Source organism: Pagrus pagrus, assembly GCF_965226575.1.
Source record: "Pagrus pagrus genome assembly, chromosome: 12".
Taxonomy (NCBI): domain Eukaryota; kingdom Metazoa; phylum Chordata; class Actinopteri; order Spariformes; family Sparidae; genus Pagrus; species Pagrus pagrus.
In genome coordinates, this window is record NC_140196.1 from 24,226,469 (window position 1) to 24,242,943 (window position 16,475).

Genomic DNA, 16,475 nt, shown 5'->3' on the forward strand with positions numbered 1-16,475 from the left:
GGTAACAACAATAAACGCATGGTTAACATTACGGTCATACTTTAGTTGGGTATAAGCAACAATAGTGCTTGGTAAGGTATAGGTGTAACAGTCCAAAACCCAAATTCCCTTCATTTACTATAATTAATGACAAGTTAAAGCAGCACCATTTAAATGCACTGTATGTAATGCCTTCCTAACTGAAGGGTCTGTCAATTGTAACAAAACAAAAGACGTAAGTAGTGTGGGGTCATGGGAGTTGTTGTCTTCATTGTTAACCAACCACAGCTACTGATGAAAACCTGTCCACGTGATATGCTCCCAGATGAGGTAATGTATTAAAGTTTTATTCATGTTCTGTTTTGTCTCTTTCAAACTTCTCGGAAGTTATATCACCAGGCAACCAAATGAAACACACCGTTACCTAGAGTAAACTTTTTGTGGGTTTGAACATTGTTGGAAACAATTGGGATAATGTCAGTACACAACTCAACAATATATACTGTATAACAAAGGTCTAGTCGTTTTTAGAAATTTGAATGTTACATATTATACAAGCGTTCTACTTTTTTTTTTTTTTCTTGAAAAATGACTGAAATAATTGATTATCAAAATAGTTGGCCAATAATTTTCTTTTAATCGACTTTAATCATCACATTGTTGCAGTTGTAATGGGATCAATTAAACATTTAAAATCAGTCTCATGTTAGAGCATGTTCTGGGCACATGAAAATGAGAATTCACGTGTTAACTTTTTGCTTTTACAGTGCCAAAAATAGTATTGTGTTTTAACTTAATTAATTAACAGACAAAAGATGAAATAAATGCTTTGAATTAACCTGATTTTGTTGTTTAAAATAAGTATTTGTTGGCCAAATCCAAAACGTAGGCATTTCTGACCTACTTGATCTTTATTTTACCTACCTACTTTTTTACACATTTACAAATTTGAAGCATTTTGGGGATTTCTTCTACATATCTAAGCCCATAAGACAGCCCATATCCACTGTTATATTCCAAATACAAACACATCTATATCCACGGATGACAACAAAAACAAGAATATCAAAATATCTGAAAATAATACTGGTGCAAATTTATGGGTTGAAATATCGTGTTGGCTTGAAGACCGGGAACGATCAGAGTGTATTTCCTCCCTCGTCGCCCCGGTCGCTCCGTCATCTTCAAACATCCACGGGGAGTGACTTGTTATTTGCTCTGAGCTGTCTGCATGGTTTGGCTTTTTGATTAGAGAGAGACAGAAAGAAAGAGAGAGGGAGACAGAGGGAGAGAGCAGAGATAGTGAAGAGAGAGACAGTCTTCAGGCACATGTCAAGCAATGTCACAGATAATCACACATCGCCTTAAAATAGCTTTGAAAATGACAGTGTTGTGGGGTGGGCTGGGGAGGGTGATGTTGAGGTTTAGGGGGGCGTAAGAGATGCATCAGAGCACATGTACCATAATTAAAGACTAGATAAAGTTAATTTCTGACAACTCCCTGGGGGAACATTTATCAAGGGCAACATATAAAAAAGTCTTGGGGGTTACATGACTATCTAACATACATCTGCTTTGTTCTCTGAAACAGAGATAAATATAAGGGGGGTAACTGCAGTGACAGATGGAGAAAGAGTAATTTCCTCAGTCAGTCAGGTGAAGATGGTGAGGTAGCCTCCTTCTATCATCATCTACCCAGTAAAACCAGCCTATTTCATAGTCCACATAATCTCCATATTACTGCTTCCACTGACACTGTCCCTGCTACTGCTGGGGTGATTACTCAGACCATTGCAAATAAGTCAATTTCTTTTTATAACTGAAGGTATAATATTTCCCCACATAAATGAAGGAAAACGACTAGATCATAATTATATATTTAGTTGATTTGTATATCCCAATATTATCATCAATGTTCAAACTCACAGAGATCCTTTATTTTATTCATGGTGATGGTGCGTTTCATTTGGTTGCTATAACTTCCAGGTGAGAGTCAGGAAGGAAGCAAACGAGACAAAATGTGAACATGAACATTTCTGCCTGAGTCATGTCAGATAACGTAGATTTCCATTGACAATGGCGTTTGATGAACAATGAAGACAACATCTCCCATGATTCCACGCTACTTCATGTCTTTTGTTTTCATTGTTTTGATTGAGAGACCTCCTAGCGGCAGAAATTACATACTGTGTGTTTAAATTATTGTCTTTATTTATTTATTTTTTTGTCTATTGAAAATCCAAATCTAGGGTTTGTGTCTTTCACATAGGCATGGATGTTAAGAAATACATCCACTTGAGGGCAGCTCAGAGTCAAGAGTTACTGACAACAACAATCATGGCGACTGTAGAGGAGTCCATTAAATACACCACGACATATGAACGGAGAGTTCGCAATAGAATCTTTCATCTTAACTGATTTAAAAACAAAAAAGTTGCTAACAATTTAACTTCTTCTGAAAAATGGCCTCTGTGACAGCACATGCGGTTACAAGATTTCCCCTTGCTTTAAAGACATCATTAGGTGGCCTGACTGCGAGCACGTCGACTGAGTCCACAAGCAGGAAACAACAAAAATGAGGTGAGGTGAGCTCTGTTTACTTTTATGGCAAAACCACTGATAACTAGGGATGCAACGGTAGAGTTTTCCCACAGTTCAGTATGCATCACAGTTTTTGTGCCACAGTAACGGTACAGTTTCGATATCTTAATATAAAACTACTCACACTAGCAAAGGCAATATTGCATGTAAAAATAATTAAAAGCAGATATAGTCAAACCACAAACCTTATCATAAAAATTTAACACTTATCTTAATTGCCTTCCATAAAAAACATATGCAGTATCCAATCAAGTTAAACAAACACACATTATTGCAGTATTGTATTGTACTGTATGGTATTGTATTGTTTGCCTTTTTGTATTGAACCTAACAGGGCGTATTGAACGGTCCGATAAAATATTGAATATTGTTGCATCCCTACTGATAACCACTGAAATCTGTGCCGGTGACATGTTGAAACATAGTGCAAAATTAGCACAAGATGAAAAGAGTTATCTAAAGTTTGCAAAAATTACAACAGTAGCCACCATAAGTGACTGATCATACCAGACCAAGTAAGGATGTAGCACCAAAAGTGTAGTGAATTGAGCATGGGTGAGATTTGACTTGAGCAAGAGTGAGATTTCCATTAAAAGTGAGCCTGAATGTTATTTGTTTTGCACTCACTGCTTGGAAACATTTTTCTGGGGCGGAAGTAATGCAGCTGAAACATTTTCCACTCCTGATACACAGTGTCAGCTGTCAATTTAATCAGAAAAACTTTTAAATACAAATATGGTGGAATAAACAAACGGCCCAGAATTTTGTACCTCTAGCGGCCGCTTTTATTTTTTTGTTGGAATGATTTGCCCATCCACTCTACGGCCGCTCGGCAGAAGCTGGTAGTTAAGCTAAAAATAATGTTTATTCCTGCAGACATTTAATGGTCCGTCAAATGGGATAACAAGGACGGCTGATTTGTGGGTCTTTCTCTGCAATTACCCAGCCTTCCTACTTCCTCCCTGTTTAAATTAAACAAGCCATTGATTTTATGCTGAATATTATTGTGCCATATTCCTCACGAGCGCTTTTGATAGAGATATGGAGTGATTGGACTCAGACACACTCAAAGAAAGACAGGCATGTAAAGCAAAGTCAGGGGGAGACAAGCAGATGGGAGACTCAGTTTGTTTTGTTTTTTGTAACATTTTAAATGTACATTTTGTAACCTGATTCATATTAAGAATCTTCTCTCTTTCACCCGTTACATCTATAGACACACATGAATACACGAACACACACAGTTAAAGAAAGAAAAGGATCACATGTAACCTATATTCTCTTTCTGCTAGTACCTTCTTCTTCTTCAAGATTGACATTATGGAGATTTGGACAATTTTTAATAGCAAATTAAATCTTTTGTTATACAAACTCAGAAATTCATTTTCATCTCATTCTATGCATCTGTCAAAATACTGAAGATGAAAATGTTTTATTACTGAACTGACAAGTATGTATTAAAGAAGAATATATTAAAAAGCGTTACGAAGAGTCTTGAAACTGGACATCTTAGTTTCAGAGATTTGATTGATCAAACATCTTTAAACGTTACACTGTAGTTAAACAAAACGCTCCACTGAATGCTGCTGCAGAGGTCAGCAATAGGTCATGACTAATTACATGTGTGATTATAAAACTTTGAAATATGATACATGTTTTTTCCCCATTTTCTGTGAAATTAATGTATATAATACTCTAAAGATAATACAGGCGGTGACGTTTCTAGGACAATATAAACGTCACCATATCACATTCAAAACAGCATTAATCAACCAGCTAATATTCACTTCATCATTGGTTTTCCACTGCTCTCCAGGTCAAGCTCATGGTGGCAGGAGCCCAGGCCTCACCGTCTTATGATGCTTAAGATATATTTGTTTCTCAACAAACCGGCCAGTTTTTGTTAAAGCTCTGTTCTTGCATTTTAATGACTACCCATTGCATCACGGTGAGCGAGAAAAGATGTGATCCAACATCAAGACAAGCAAGATTAGAAAATCTTAGAAAAGATTAAAAATGAAGACATTTACTCTGGAACAGATGCACATTATGGGTTGAGCTACAAATAACACAACTCTTGCCCTGTGTACTGTAGGTTCATGCAAACACTTACTACAGTGAGTAAATTCAGATTTCTCTTCCACTGTGTTAGTCACGCTTCTGCAGACAATTATGTTTCATTGTTGTGTTCACCTTTGACAGGTTCATCATGGAGGCCTTCTAGAGGCATTTTGCCTGACTTGGCAGCCTGACAGTCAGTGACTATTAGCCATGTGTTTCCATCCAAAACACAGGACTCTGTTCCCCAGGTTTCTAAGCACATGCACCCAAGCAGACGCCGCAGTCACTAAGGAGTGAAGATTACACAGAGAAGTCAAGTGACAAATTCAAGTGGCCAGAAGAAATATCAATTCATTTAGGACCAGTGAGCAGCAAGCCAGCTGTCAGAGAGAGAGGGAGAGAGAGATCAAAAGGGCTTACCCCCGATATGACAGATGCATTAGAGACAAGAGCAAGACAGTTAATTTTGTGTGTCTGAGTGTGGGTGTGTGTGCGTGTTTATTCTGGCATCTCCAGTGTGTCTTCAGCCAGTCAAGTGGTTAGACCCATCCACTGTGTTTTAGAATAACAAAGAAACATAAATGTGAACATGGTGAGCTCAATACGGAATGAATCTCTTCAAGAGTAAATCCAACCAGTTAGTGTTAACACTGTCAAAACACAGCCATTGGGCATGTGCCTTATCGGCTTCATTCTTGGTTTTTGTTGTATAGTGTATAAGCCTTATTCTCATGTGGAACTGGCCCAATATTATAATGGAATATGATACCCAGATATTTCCAGTGCAGCTACAAATGATTTTAAAAGGATCAAACTGAAACATCAACAGCAAGGGCCAAGTCATCGTTGTTCCTGGTGATGCAAAGAAACTTCAGCCTGTTCAGAGCGACATGAATCGAAAAACTTAGATCCCTTGTTTATTTTAGTAAAACCAAAAAAGGGTTGTGCAAGAAAAGAGGTGAACCCTATCCTTAAATAATCATATGCTTTATAAGATGTTATTTACACCCCTTTTGAAGCTGATATCATCACTGTAACTGCTAAGACCAAAGAGTTGGCATGCACCCCATTTGAAGTAGATGCACAGGCTCAACCGCGCATTAAGGGTGTACATAACACTTTTTGCGGTCCCTACTTTGCATCTACATAGCTGCTGTAGCTCAAATAAGTAGTCAAATATTTAAGGAAGTAGCCCATGGTATAACCTCTGAGTCTATCAGTGTTGGTAGATGTAGCCCCTTAATGCCAAGGTATAAATTAGTTAAACCCTCAAATGTGGTCATACACGTTGGGTCATCACAAAAAAGAATCAGAAGTGTCCTTAGAAGAGTGTTTGGGTTAACCCTTAGTGGTTGTTATGACATCTAGAAGAAGATCAGAGTAGAGTCGCTGCTCCTTTGTGTTAAAGACGCTCGTTAATGTGGTTGGGGTACCTAATCAGGATCCGTGGGTGACTTGATCCTCTACGGAAGCTTACCTGTGGAGGTATTGTAGGTGTATCCAACCGAGTGAAGAACACAGGGCAGATCCAGAACATGTTGAAGGGATTGTAAATCCCATCTGGCATCTGTCCAGACAGAGCTGGAGGACGTGGCTTGGGATAAGGACTCCTGGGCTCCTGCCACCATGGGCCGGACCTGGAGAGCAGTGGAAAACCAATGCTGAAGTGAATATTAGCTGGTTGATTAATGCAGTTTTTAATGTGATATGGTATTGCACTGAGCCACACTGTTGCAGAATATACCTCATTTAGTCCTGTTCATCCATTGACATGCATTATATGTAAGTTAATCCATAGTTTATTGATCCTCACCCATGTTTATAGCATTCATCTTAAATAGGAATCAAGCCATAGTCTAATCCATGTTTTATAGTTAACATATTGTCATTGTAGTAAACATGTTGGTCTATAATGGCCATGTGATTGAAATAATAGTAAAATCTGAGCAGCATTGCCTATAATGGGAATGGTGCTGCTTATGGCTAAATCAATATTCATGTATATATTAGGCCAATATTTCGTGAGAGGCAATTACCGCTGTAGTGAAATGGTGTCAGTGTGTGTGAAACAAAATGACTTGGAAGTGTGGAACATTTTGATTAGGCCTTTTCAAGGTGATCTCAGGACATTTTTATGTGTCACTTCTTCCCTTCTCTCCTCCCGTCTCGCTCCTTTCTTTGATGAAAGAAAAGAAGTGTACAGATGTTGAAGTGTGCTGACATGTCCTTGTGGAGGGATTTCAACCATGATGCTAATAACAATAATTAGCTCCTAAGTGTTTGTGGAGGGGGAGGTAGATACATGAATATTCTCTCATTGTGTGTGTGAGTGAGTGTTCCAGGACAAATGGCTTCCCCGTGTCTTTTTAAAAGGACAAATTAGCCATAATTGCTTGTTTCAGGGGTCTGCGGATGAAGGCAGCTTTTTGCTACTTCATTATGCCCGTTTTAACTCTCGAAGATCACACACACATAAACACGCACGCCATTTTGGACCATTGAATCTATTAACAACATAATATTGTGACTATTTATGAGCAACACAGCAATTAAATTGGATCAGACTACATTTATTTCATAATGAAAATTGCTGAGTTACGAAGGATAGCAACTGAAATAGCACTGAATGCAACTGTTTATGAGTAAAACTCCTATTAAAATGATTAGATGTTAAAATGTTGAGCTAGCACAAGCAAAGAATCGCACTATGTTTAATTGAAATTAATTGACGTTAATGCATTTCATCTTCTACTTGGACTAAATACATAGGAACTAAATCCATACACCACTTAAAGCAATCAAGGGGAGGACATTTTCCAATGTGCAAAGACAGACTCTCCCTTCAGCTTTGATTAGTGTTACAGTCCGTCTTTCTCGGCCGTTAGATATTTGAGAAATTATTATTAATAACAAAATAATTTCCACAGATTAACCCCATTCTGGCATTATTCTTGATCTCCTGGCCTTTAGGAAATTGATCTGGGGAAAGATTGATGGCTCTCCTGCTGTTTTAAAACGTTTGTCCTTGCTGGTCTGTTTTTTTCCATTCGTCTCCTTTTGTACTGGAATTACGTTTCCAGACGTCTGTTTAATGATGCAGATGTATCTCTGAATGTGACATTGAAACAAACTCCAAGTACCTCCATGTGAGATTTTCAGCTTTTTTGTTCACCCATTAGATACAGCAAGTAAAGTACACTTTCTCTCCAGCTCCATTCGGCAGTCAACATTATAGTACATTACAGTACCAACATCCAGGTCACATCCACTCCAATCTCACCATGCAAAAAAATAGGATTCACTTTCTATGTGAACGAACCATAACACAGCCAGTGTAGATGGCTTTACTGACAAAAAAAACATACTGTGCCAGCTATAGGGCTGCATCCAGCCAGAAAAGAACACTGTGTCAGAAAATTAAGTCCCTGCAAGAAAAAAAAAGGTTCATCCAGCATAAAGGTTAATTAAATGCAATGTATAATTGATATTCATAAAATGCAAACTGACAGGTGAAAAGTTATTGTTTTGCACTTGACATCATCTCAGTTCTCCCCCTGAGGTCTTCTCCCTTTAGCTTATAATTTTAGCTTTGCAGGTCAGTGTTGAGTGTTCCTGGTCACACAGACAGGAGAAAGGTGATTTTTGGATGTGCTGCCATCAACATAAGTGTGTTGAGCTAATAGATGACGAGAACATTGGACAGCAGTATTCGCTGCCCTCATTATCCACAGGGTGTAAAAAAATGATTTTTAGAGGCAAGAAGGGATGTCACTGCAGTGTAAGAGTTGACAGAAAAGGAAAAAGGTGAGTAGTGTTGATGCCTCTTTTTTCCCCATTACTACAAACATCATTGTCAACCATGTAAAGATATATGAAGATTTATGACTGATTCTAAAACCAGAAATTAAAAAAAATGCACATGGACAAATTTAAGGGGATATAATGCTAATTTCAAGCCTTATATTTTTGTTCTTGGATTGCATTAGATTATATTTGCATGATTCATATTTAAAGAAAAGGAAAAAAAACTAATTTAAAGCATAAAGGCCCTTTATGCAGCCCTCATGTCTGAAACACTCTTGTCTCATTCCCCCCTCCCAAAAAGCTCACTTTCTTCTGTTTGGACAAACCTCCAGAAGCCTGCTGAGCAGCACCCATGGATGACGGTACACAAAAACTTAATGACTTAATTCACTGATTTGGGTACAGTATGACTTATGGACAGACAACTTTTCTTGTTGCTTAGCTAGTTAGTTCAGTAAACGGCTACAGCAAGAAGACCTAATAGCTAGCTGACTCTGCTCAGACTGGGAGAGGTGTTTCAACCTCTAGAGCAGGAGCTTCGGACTGCCGGGAGGAGGTTTTCAGGCCCAGTGACCCAGTGGGGGAGAGTCTGCTAATAGGACCTTTAACTGCATGGCTAACTGAGCTAATTAGCCAACGATAGCAAACATTACAGTTAGCAACGGTGAGAGGTTACTTTTAACGAGCAAACCTATTTATCCATCAGGGAACTCTCTTAATCACTGAGAGTTCAGGCAGAGCAGCTGGAGGACATCAGAGAGGGAAAATAACTAAAAAAAAACTATTTTCTCCATTAAATATGATCCAGATCAGAGTCCTGGTCAGCGCCGCTTTAACTTATTTCAGTACCAACAATAAAACAGACTGAAGCGGGTGATGGGCATGTCCCTGCACTTTGTGGGTGTGCTGTGCCCGGAGGAGATGACCAATAAACAAGCTGACGATGAAATATCTTCACATCATCATGAAAGTAGAAAAAAACATGAGAAAGAGCAGTCTGAAACCTCAGCTTTCTTGCTCACAGATATTCCATATAAATATCCAACATTGTAACATTATATATGACAATAATGTAAAATAAAACAAGGAAAGGTATAATAGACCCCCTTAAAACACATAGAGACTACAGGTAGTAGGCAACAAACTTTTGTGAGAATAAGCAAGGAACCTTTCCCACTATTGCCTTCTAGGATATGAAGTTCCAGTAAGTGCTACATATAGGGTATACCCATGCTGTACATAGTATCTCCATCCTTAAAGAGCTTCCTCATTGAGGTCCTAGGGGTCAGCCAGACCCTTTTAAAAAAAATCAGCTCCAATGCCTCTTGGGAGGTGGAGTTCCTGATGGGTTTCTACCTTTTAGCTGAAGAACTGTAAATGTTGACCGATAGGATATCAGTTAGTCACCCCAGTGTCACTACAGCAGATTTCCATTTCCTTTAAGAGCCTGAATGAGCTCTGCACAAACATGAGCAGATGAAGTGAGTCACACAGAGAAAGAGGGAGAGCATCCTTATTTATTGTTCATGCATTTTTAAACAACAGACCAGTGAGGTCAAATGAGTAAACAGGACTTAACCTGAGGGCAAGACGAAAGGAGGAAGGAGGAGGAGAGATGGACAAATTGGATATGTCAGTGTAGATGAATGCAAAAAACTGTTGCTGTTTGTGTGAAAAGCATCTACAGTAACCAATCATGAGGGATCTACAGTAGTACTTCTTGAAGCAGTAGCCTACAGGAGAAAGTAAGTGATTAAAAAACCCCATCTCTATTACAACAAAAATATAAAACAGTGACAAATGTAGTGTTTGTGTCCCAGTGTTGACACTTTTTCTATTATCCCATTTACTTCTCTCCTTGTTGAATCTTTATTCCTCCTAATTTCCTGCATTAAAGATCCTGGTGTGACACCTGTGTATTTAGGGGGTAGCAGGGTCAAACTCTGCCCTGCAGGTGACTTGACCTCTGACCTTCACATACGCAAAAATGCACATGCACACACACAGCCTCAAGCAAGACTGTGACGGATGTCTCTGAGATTAGCTATACGTCTCCACAGGGAGCAGAGAACAGCGGGCCAGTGTTTGAGAGTGTGTGAGGCACATAGACAGTGTGTGTTGGGGAGAGAGAAGGTCTGCATTGATTTGACAAACAGAGGCTAGAGACTAGAAGCCTATGGTGCCCTTTGGCCTTTGTGTGTGTGTGTGTGTGTATGAGCATGAGAATGACTGAGTGAAATGTTCTGTATATTTTTTTTCTGTACATGAACACTGTTTATGCTTTTAACCAGTGTTCATGAATACCAAAGAATTATTCTATTAAACACACACACACACACACACACACACACACACACACACACACACACACACACACACACACTTGTCAATTGCTGTTCCACCAGACTGTCCTCCAAGGAGGAACAGCAGCATCTGTAGTTTCAGGAAGTGCCCAAAACTACATCTGTTTACGTTCAAATTCGACTGTCCTCTAGTGGCTGTAGGAATTATGACGGGAGTAAAGGGAAGTAAGGTGATGTGATTACAGACAAAAAATCAACAAAACATCCGACTTTAACATGTAAGACCACTGTTTGTTTCCTATTTTCAACTGAAAGTCAAACTGTTTTAAGCCTGACCATGATCACTCCCTAACCTTAACCATGAGCTTATTATTGTGACTGTGACGACAAAGCTTCGCAAAAATGAACAAAGTCGTTATTTTAACCCAAACCAACCAATTCATTTTCGCGCCTAAAACAAACCAAATGTTAAAAAGGTTCAATCTGTAAGAAGTGGCCAGAATTTGAAGGTAGCTCCAAAACTATAGTGGGAAGTATAACGGCTTATGGTAGCTATCTTTGTCTGTAGCAACCAGCTTCCTCGTAGCAAGTGGCTAGCTCCACTAGCCGTGAAGCAAAGTGGCCCTCTTAGCTGACGGAGGTCTGCCTGCACAGGAGGAGTCACCACAGCCAACTGGGCTCAGTCAACCAGCCTCCCAGTGAACACAGTTGGACACAAGACTGGGACTGAACACAGTGTCTGAGACTGACAGATGCCAGACTGAAGTCAGGGGTTACAGTACAGGAAACAGTACAGAGGTAATTTATAGAAGGAAGTGTGTTTTATTATGAGTTTACAAGGTAATTAACCTTAACCCTAACTCCAACCCCATAGTACTTACAATTTGTCCACACCTTACAAACTGCTCCTTTAACCATAGTGTTGTCATATCATATATTTTTCAGCTGTTATTTCTAACAGTTTTGGAAGGGACAATGATGTCATCCAGCTAATAGAGGCCATCAAGAGGCCATGAACCAATAACATATTTGTTTGTTTAAGCTGGAAAACTGTTTCCATACTGTATGTGTTGAACCTTGAAATAATTTGCCCTACAGTGGGTTCATTAGTGTAATATCTTCAGGCATGATTTTCTTCTTTGTTCAGCTTTCTATTGTTGTTAATGCCATCTTCACAAGTCTTTTTCATTCTATTCCAAATGAGCCAGAAACAAAAGAATTTTGCCCAAAAGATTAACTAGACTCAAAATTAGAAGAACACATTAGAAACAGACATAACTTATATAAATACTGCACAATATTACTTTAAAGACCATGAAACTTTAATTACTGGGAAAAAATGGGAGCAGGTCAAAAGATAGAAGATGTCAGCCCATGTGGCCACCTCCGCCCCTCACGCTCATCTCGGTTGCCATGGCGTTGAAGTGTGATTAGAACTCTGGCTAACCAACATGGCTGACGATATTGACTTCCTGTCTGGTTCATGCAAACAGGATGTGACAGATTTAATTTGTTTGTCAGCCCACCTTAATTTAAACAGAAGGCTGGAAGCAGGAGAGAGGCAAAGACTGAGGGAGGTGAGGAGTGAGGGAATGAGAGTGAGGCTTTCACACACACAAACACACACACACACACACACACACACACACACACACACACACACACACACACACACACACACACACACACACACACACTCACTTTCTGATTGGCTTACTTGCAGTTAAAATGTGTTCGTTGCAGGTGTTTCCCCTTTCTTTTTAGTGGGTTGTTTCCACAAAATCACCCTATATGACCATGAAAACAGAATGATTGTGTGAGTAGGTTCAAACTGTCTTTCTCACCTATTTTTTCAAAGGACACGTAGAAAATCAAAAAGGTCAAAATATTGGAAATGTTGGATGAACAGACAGATGAATAGAGAAAGGACATTAGTGTGTTAATGGTGTGTACAACATGTAAGAATAGACAAATACATAAAGTGGGAAAGACAGAGAAGACGGAAATAGAAGAAGGCACAGTAGATTAAGTTGGAGTGACTTGATTGTGACATGATGGTGTAGGTAACAAAGTCACAGAGAGAGAATTACAGCAAGAGCGACAGAGCAGAGAGAGGGATATGAGGAGGAGTGGTGAAAGGGGAGGAAGAGGAGGGCGAGTCTACCTTACGGACAGCTTCATGATGGAGCATGGAGCAGATGGACAGTCTGGACTAGTGTGTGTCTGAGAGACAATCCTGATGGTAGAAGAGTGCCAGAGTGTGACAGTGAATACAGAGGGCTGCATTATTGTTTAAATCATTGATCTTGTCCTGTTCTCTCCCGCTCTCGTCCTATCTATATATATATTTATTGCTCTTTTTCTTCTATGCTCTTCCTTTTTTCAATCTTTCTTTTATTTTTATTTTACCTTCTGTGACAGTCACAAAGGCAGCCCATCATCTTGTCTATTGTTCTTCAACCTCCCTTTTTCTTTCTAAAACTTACATCACACCTCCATACTTTCACATTTTGTCCTCTCTAAACCCATTTTTCCTCGGTTTTCTTATGGTTGTTATTATGTGAAGGTCCTAAGCTGTATCTGGTTCCTCATCATCTGCCCTGATTTATTTCTGTGTACTAAATGCACTGTTACCACCTGTCTATTTCACTGATGGCTGCCAGTGGACTTGTGACTGGCATCATTTCTATGTGTTTCTGAGACTACCAGGATTATGACTTGGAGGATCATGGAAGACGCCGGATCAAACACATGCTTGCGTCATGTTATTGAGATACCTGTCATTGAGTGCATTTCCATCCATCTGTTTTTTTTTTCAATTTGCAAATTAAATGCTGGAATTTGAAAAAAGTCCAAAATAGTGCACAAAACTGATAAAATCAAGAGGTGACACTTGGAACATAAACTTAAATCCTGCAATACATCCTGTGAACATCCACATTATTTTAATTTGTTCGAGGTATGACTGAGCTCTGTTAATTGTCATCTTGTTGTACCCCTTGTTTATATTTAACTTTTTTTGTGCCAGGACACTGTCAACAATGTCAACGAGTCAGGACAAAAATAGGTAGCAATGTCAATGAGTCATAGACGAGGCGGATAACACAAAAAACACACCACAAGCATACATCAGTGGGGTGTGTGTCACCCGAGCACAATGATTAAACTAACATCGTGTGATAGTTCTGAATAACAGTGACAGTGGGATCTATCCATCCGTTTTGCTGCTTTGATCATTTCCAAGTAACACGTTTGTTTCAGCAGCCCGTCTATTTATTGTCATCGTCCTCTGGTGCACCCCTCAGCACATCTGTTGCCAGGTGTTGAACATCTCGCCCAAACATTATTCTAGTACCCAGCTAGAAAGTCACCTTCCACCACGCCGACACACTGCCACAAGGCTGTGGTTCTGGTTTGTTACCACGGAGACAAGCACGCAGAGCGACGGTTGCTGTTTGCCAGCGATGCTTGTCTTGGCAGGGAAACGGCCAACTCTGAGGTCGAATGACAGCCAGACGGGCACACACACACACACACACACACACACACACACTCTCTCTCTCTCTCTCCTCAAGGCTCAGCAGGCAGGGCGGGTTGGGGGGGGTTCCGTGTGTGTGAGTGTGTGTGACAGTGTTAAGCAGGCGAGGGTGACAGTGACGTGACACTGGTGAAATAATTATGAGTCCAAAACAGGGCTGACAGGGAGCAGCCCGTGCCCTTCAACTATCTGTCAACTGTCATTAACATAGAGCCCTGATACACAGCCTGAGGAGGGAGAGAGGGGGAGAGTGAAATGGGAAGAGAAAAGGAAAGAAGACAAACTACAGAGGGGGATACAGACAAAATGAGCCATCTAAAGAACTGAGTCTTAAAAATCTTGTTTCAAGATAAGCTAACACGAATCAGGGGACTCATTTATGAAACACTACATAGGATCCATACTAAAAGTCTACATGCACCCAAAATTGCGTGTCCCAAGAAAGATTCTGATTTATAAAACCTGCCGTACACACAACAATGCGCAATTTACTTTTATACCTCCTCATATCCCACCCTCTCCACACCCACATTCAACCATAAATGGTCAATGCAAAGTGCCTCATGAATGTTAATGCCTGGAAATGAGCTGCTGATCGACAGTTCTTTACAGTGAATCATGGCCACAACGAGAAAAAGACGAAGGTGTTCGTTTGTTAGGTAGGGGTTACAAAGCACATATTGTATATGTTCATTCACGTCGTCCTCTAGCAGTTCGAGGACTGTGACAGTCCGGGCAGCATTACGCATGAATGGCACTGCAGTATTTATATGTATAAAGCGATCAGAATGAGGCCATTTGCCAAAATGGTCGCGACGATCAGTGTAATTTTCCACCCTAGGATACCATTTGAAAGTGGACGTTTGATATGTGAACACAATTTTTCTATTTATTTATTGAAGTTTAGTTCCGGTGAACGTGGCCTGCATTATTATTAGGCCTCGCAATGAGGATATGGAGTGTAACCATTCTGCGAGAGCGGTCACTGACTTACTTTCCACACGTTCTTAATTAACACAATCCATGTGTGCAGGTTGTGAAGATGTACAGGGTTTTTAAACATTTAAAAGCTGTTTATGGAATAGTTATACCTCACTACATGCGCAAGTACAAATGACACCACCAGTTTGAATGTTAATGATAACCTGGATCTATCAATAACGTATGATATGAAGTGAAATCAATTGTGAGATGCATCATCAGAGAAGTGGCACTTTCACAGTTATCTTATTGTCATCTGTGTGTGTGTGTGTGTGTGTGTGTGTGTGTGTGTGTGTGTGTGTGTGTGTGTGTGTGTGTGTGGCTTCAGGCCTAGAGAAAATGGCCCCAGAAGTCACTTCCTCTCTAATGTGTGGATTTCCCTCTCTGGAATGGTAAAATGCCACAGGTCATGGACGAGAGCATTGTATGTGTCAATGTGAATGTAGAAGGATAATTTCCACTTTCTTAAGCTTATTATTTGGTGTAAATATCAAGGACAGTGATGCTCAGGCAACTAGGGGGATCTATTGGCAGTAATGACATAGATTATTCATATTTATGTTTTCCTTAGTGTATAATCATCTGAAACAAAGGACCGTTGTGTTTTTGTTACCTTAGAATGAGCCTCTTATATCTACAGAGGGAGTGGGTCTGCCATTTTGCACCACCACGTTTTTACAGTAGGCCAGACAGCACAAAGCAAACACTGGCTCTAGAGAAGGCCTTTTGTCTTTTTTGCGGCCACCGTAGGGGAGGGTGAGGCGAGGGGTGTTTGGCTCGTTGCAATCTGCAACTTTATAGCTAGATGCAACTAAATCCTATACACTGCACCACTAAGAAAAAGGAGCACAAAGAATTATAATCCTTAAGAGTTTGATCCTGAGTCATGTAGCGACACCCATGGTAAATGGTGGGAAAATCAAGTGTGTTTTAATATAATGAGTCCCAGAGTGCTGTTTGAAATGACTCATCTGATCACAGTTTTTCTGTAGGACACACAACAGAGAAAGAATTTCTGCAACTGCTTACAGGGCAGCCAAATAAACCTTGGCCTGGGACAACATATCATTTTCACAAGAAGACTGAAAAAGAGAGTCAATGCAGTCATTTGACATGGTAACACTGAACTCACGATCAAATGTTATCTCCCATATTACATGAATTGGGTGCATGCACATTTGAGCAAGCATCGTTGCAATAAAAATTAC

General features: G+C 39.8%; 1 protein-coding gene across 6 annotated transcripts in view; it reads right to left on the minus strand.

The window, feature by feature from the left end:
• rnf220a (ring finger protein 220a) overlaps positions 1–16,475 on the minus strand; it is a 303,417-nt gene that overhangs the window by 174,316 nt on the left and 112,626 nt on the right. For all 6 annotated transcript variants that reach the window (XM_084368123.1, XM_084368122.1, XM_084368121.1 and 3 more), the window contains exon 2: positions 6,119–6,278. The gene's annotated coding sequence lies outside the window, so the exon portion shown is untranslated. The remainder of the gene's footprint in view (positions 1–6,118; positions 6,279–16,475) is intronic.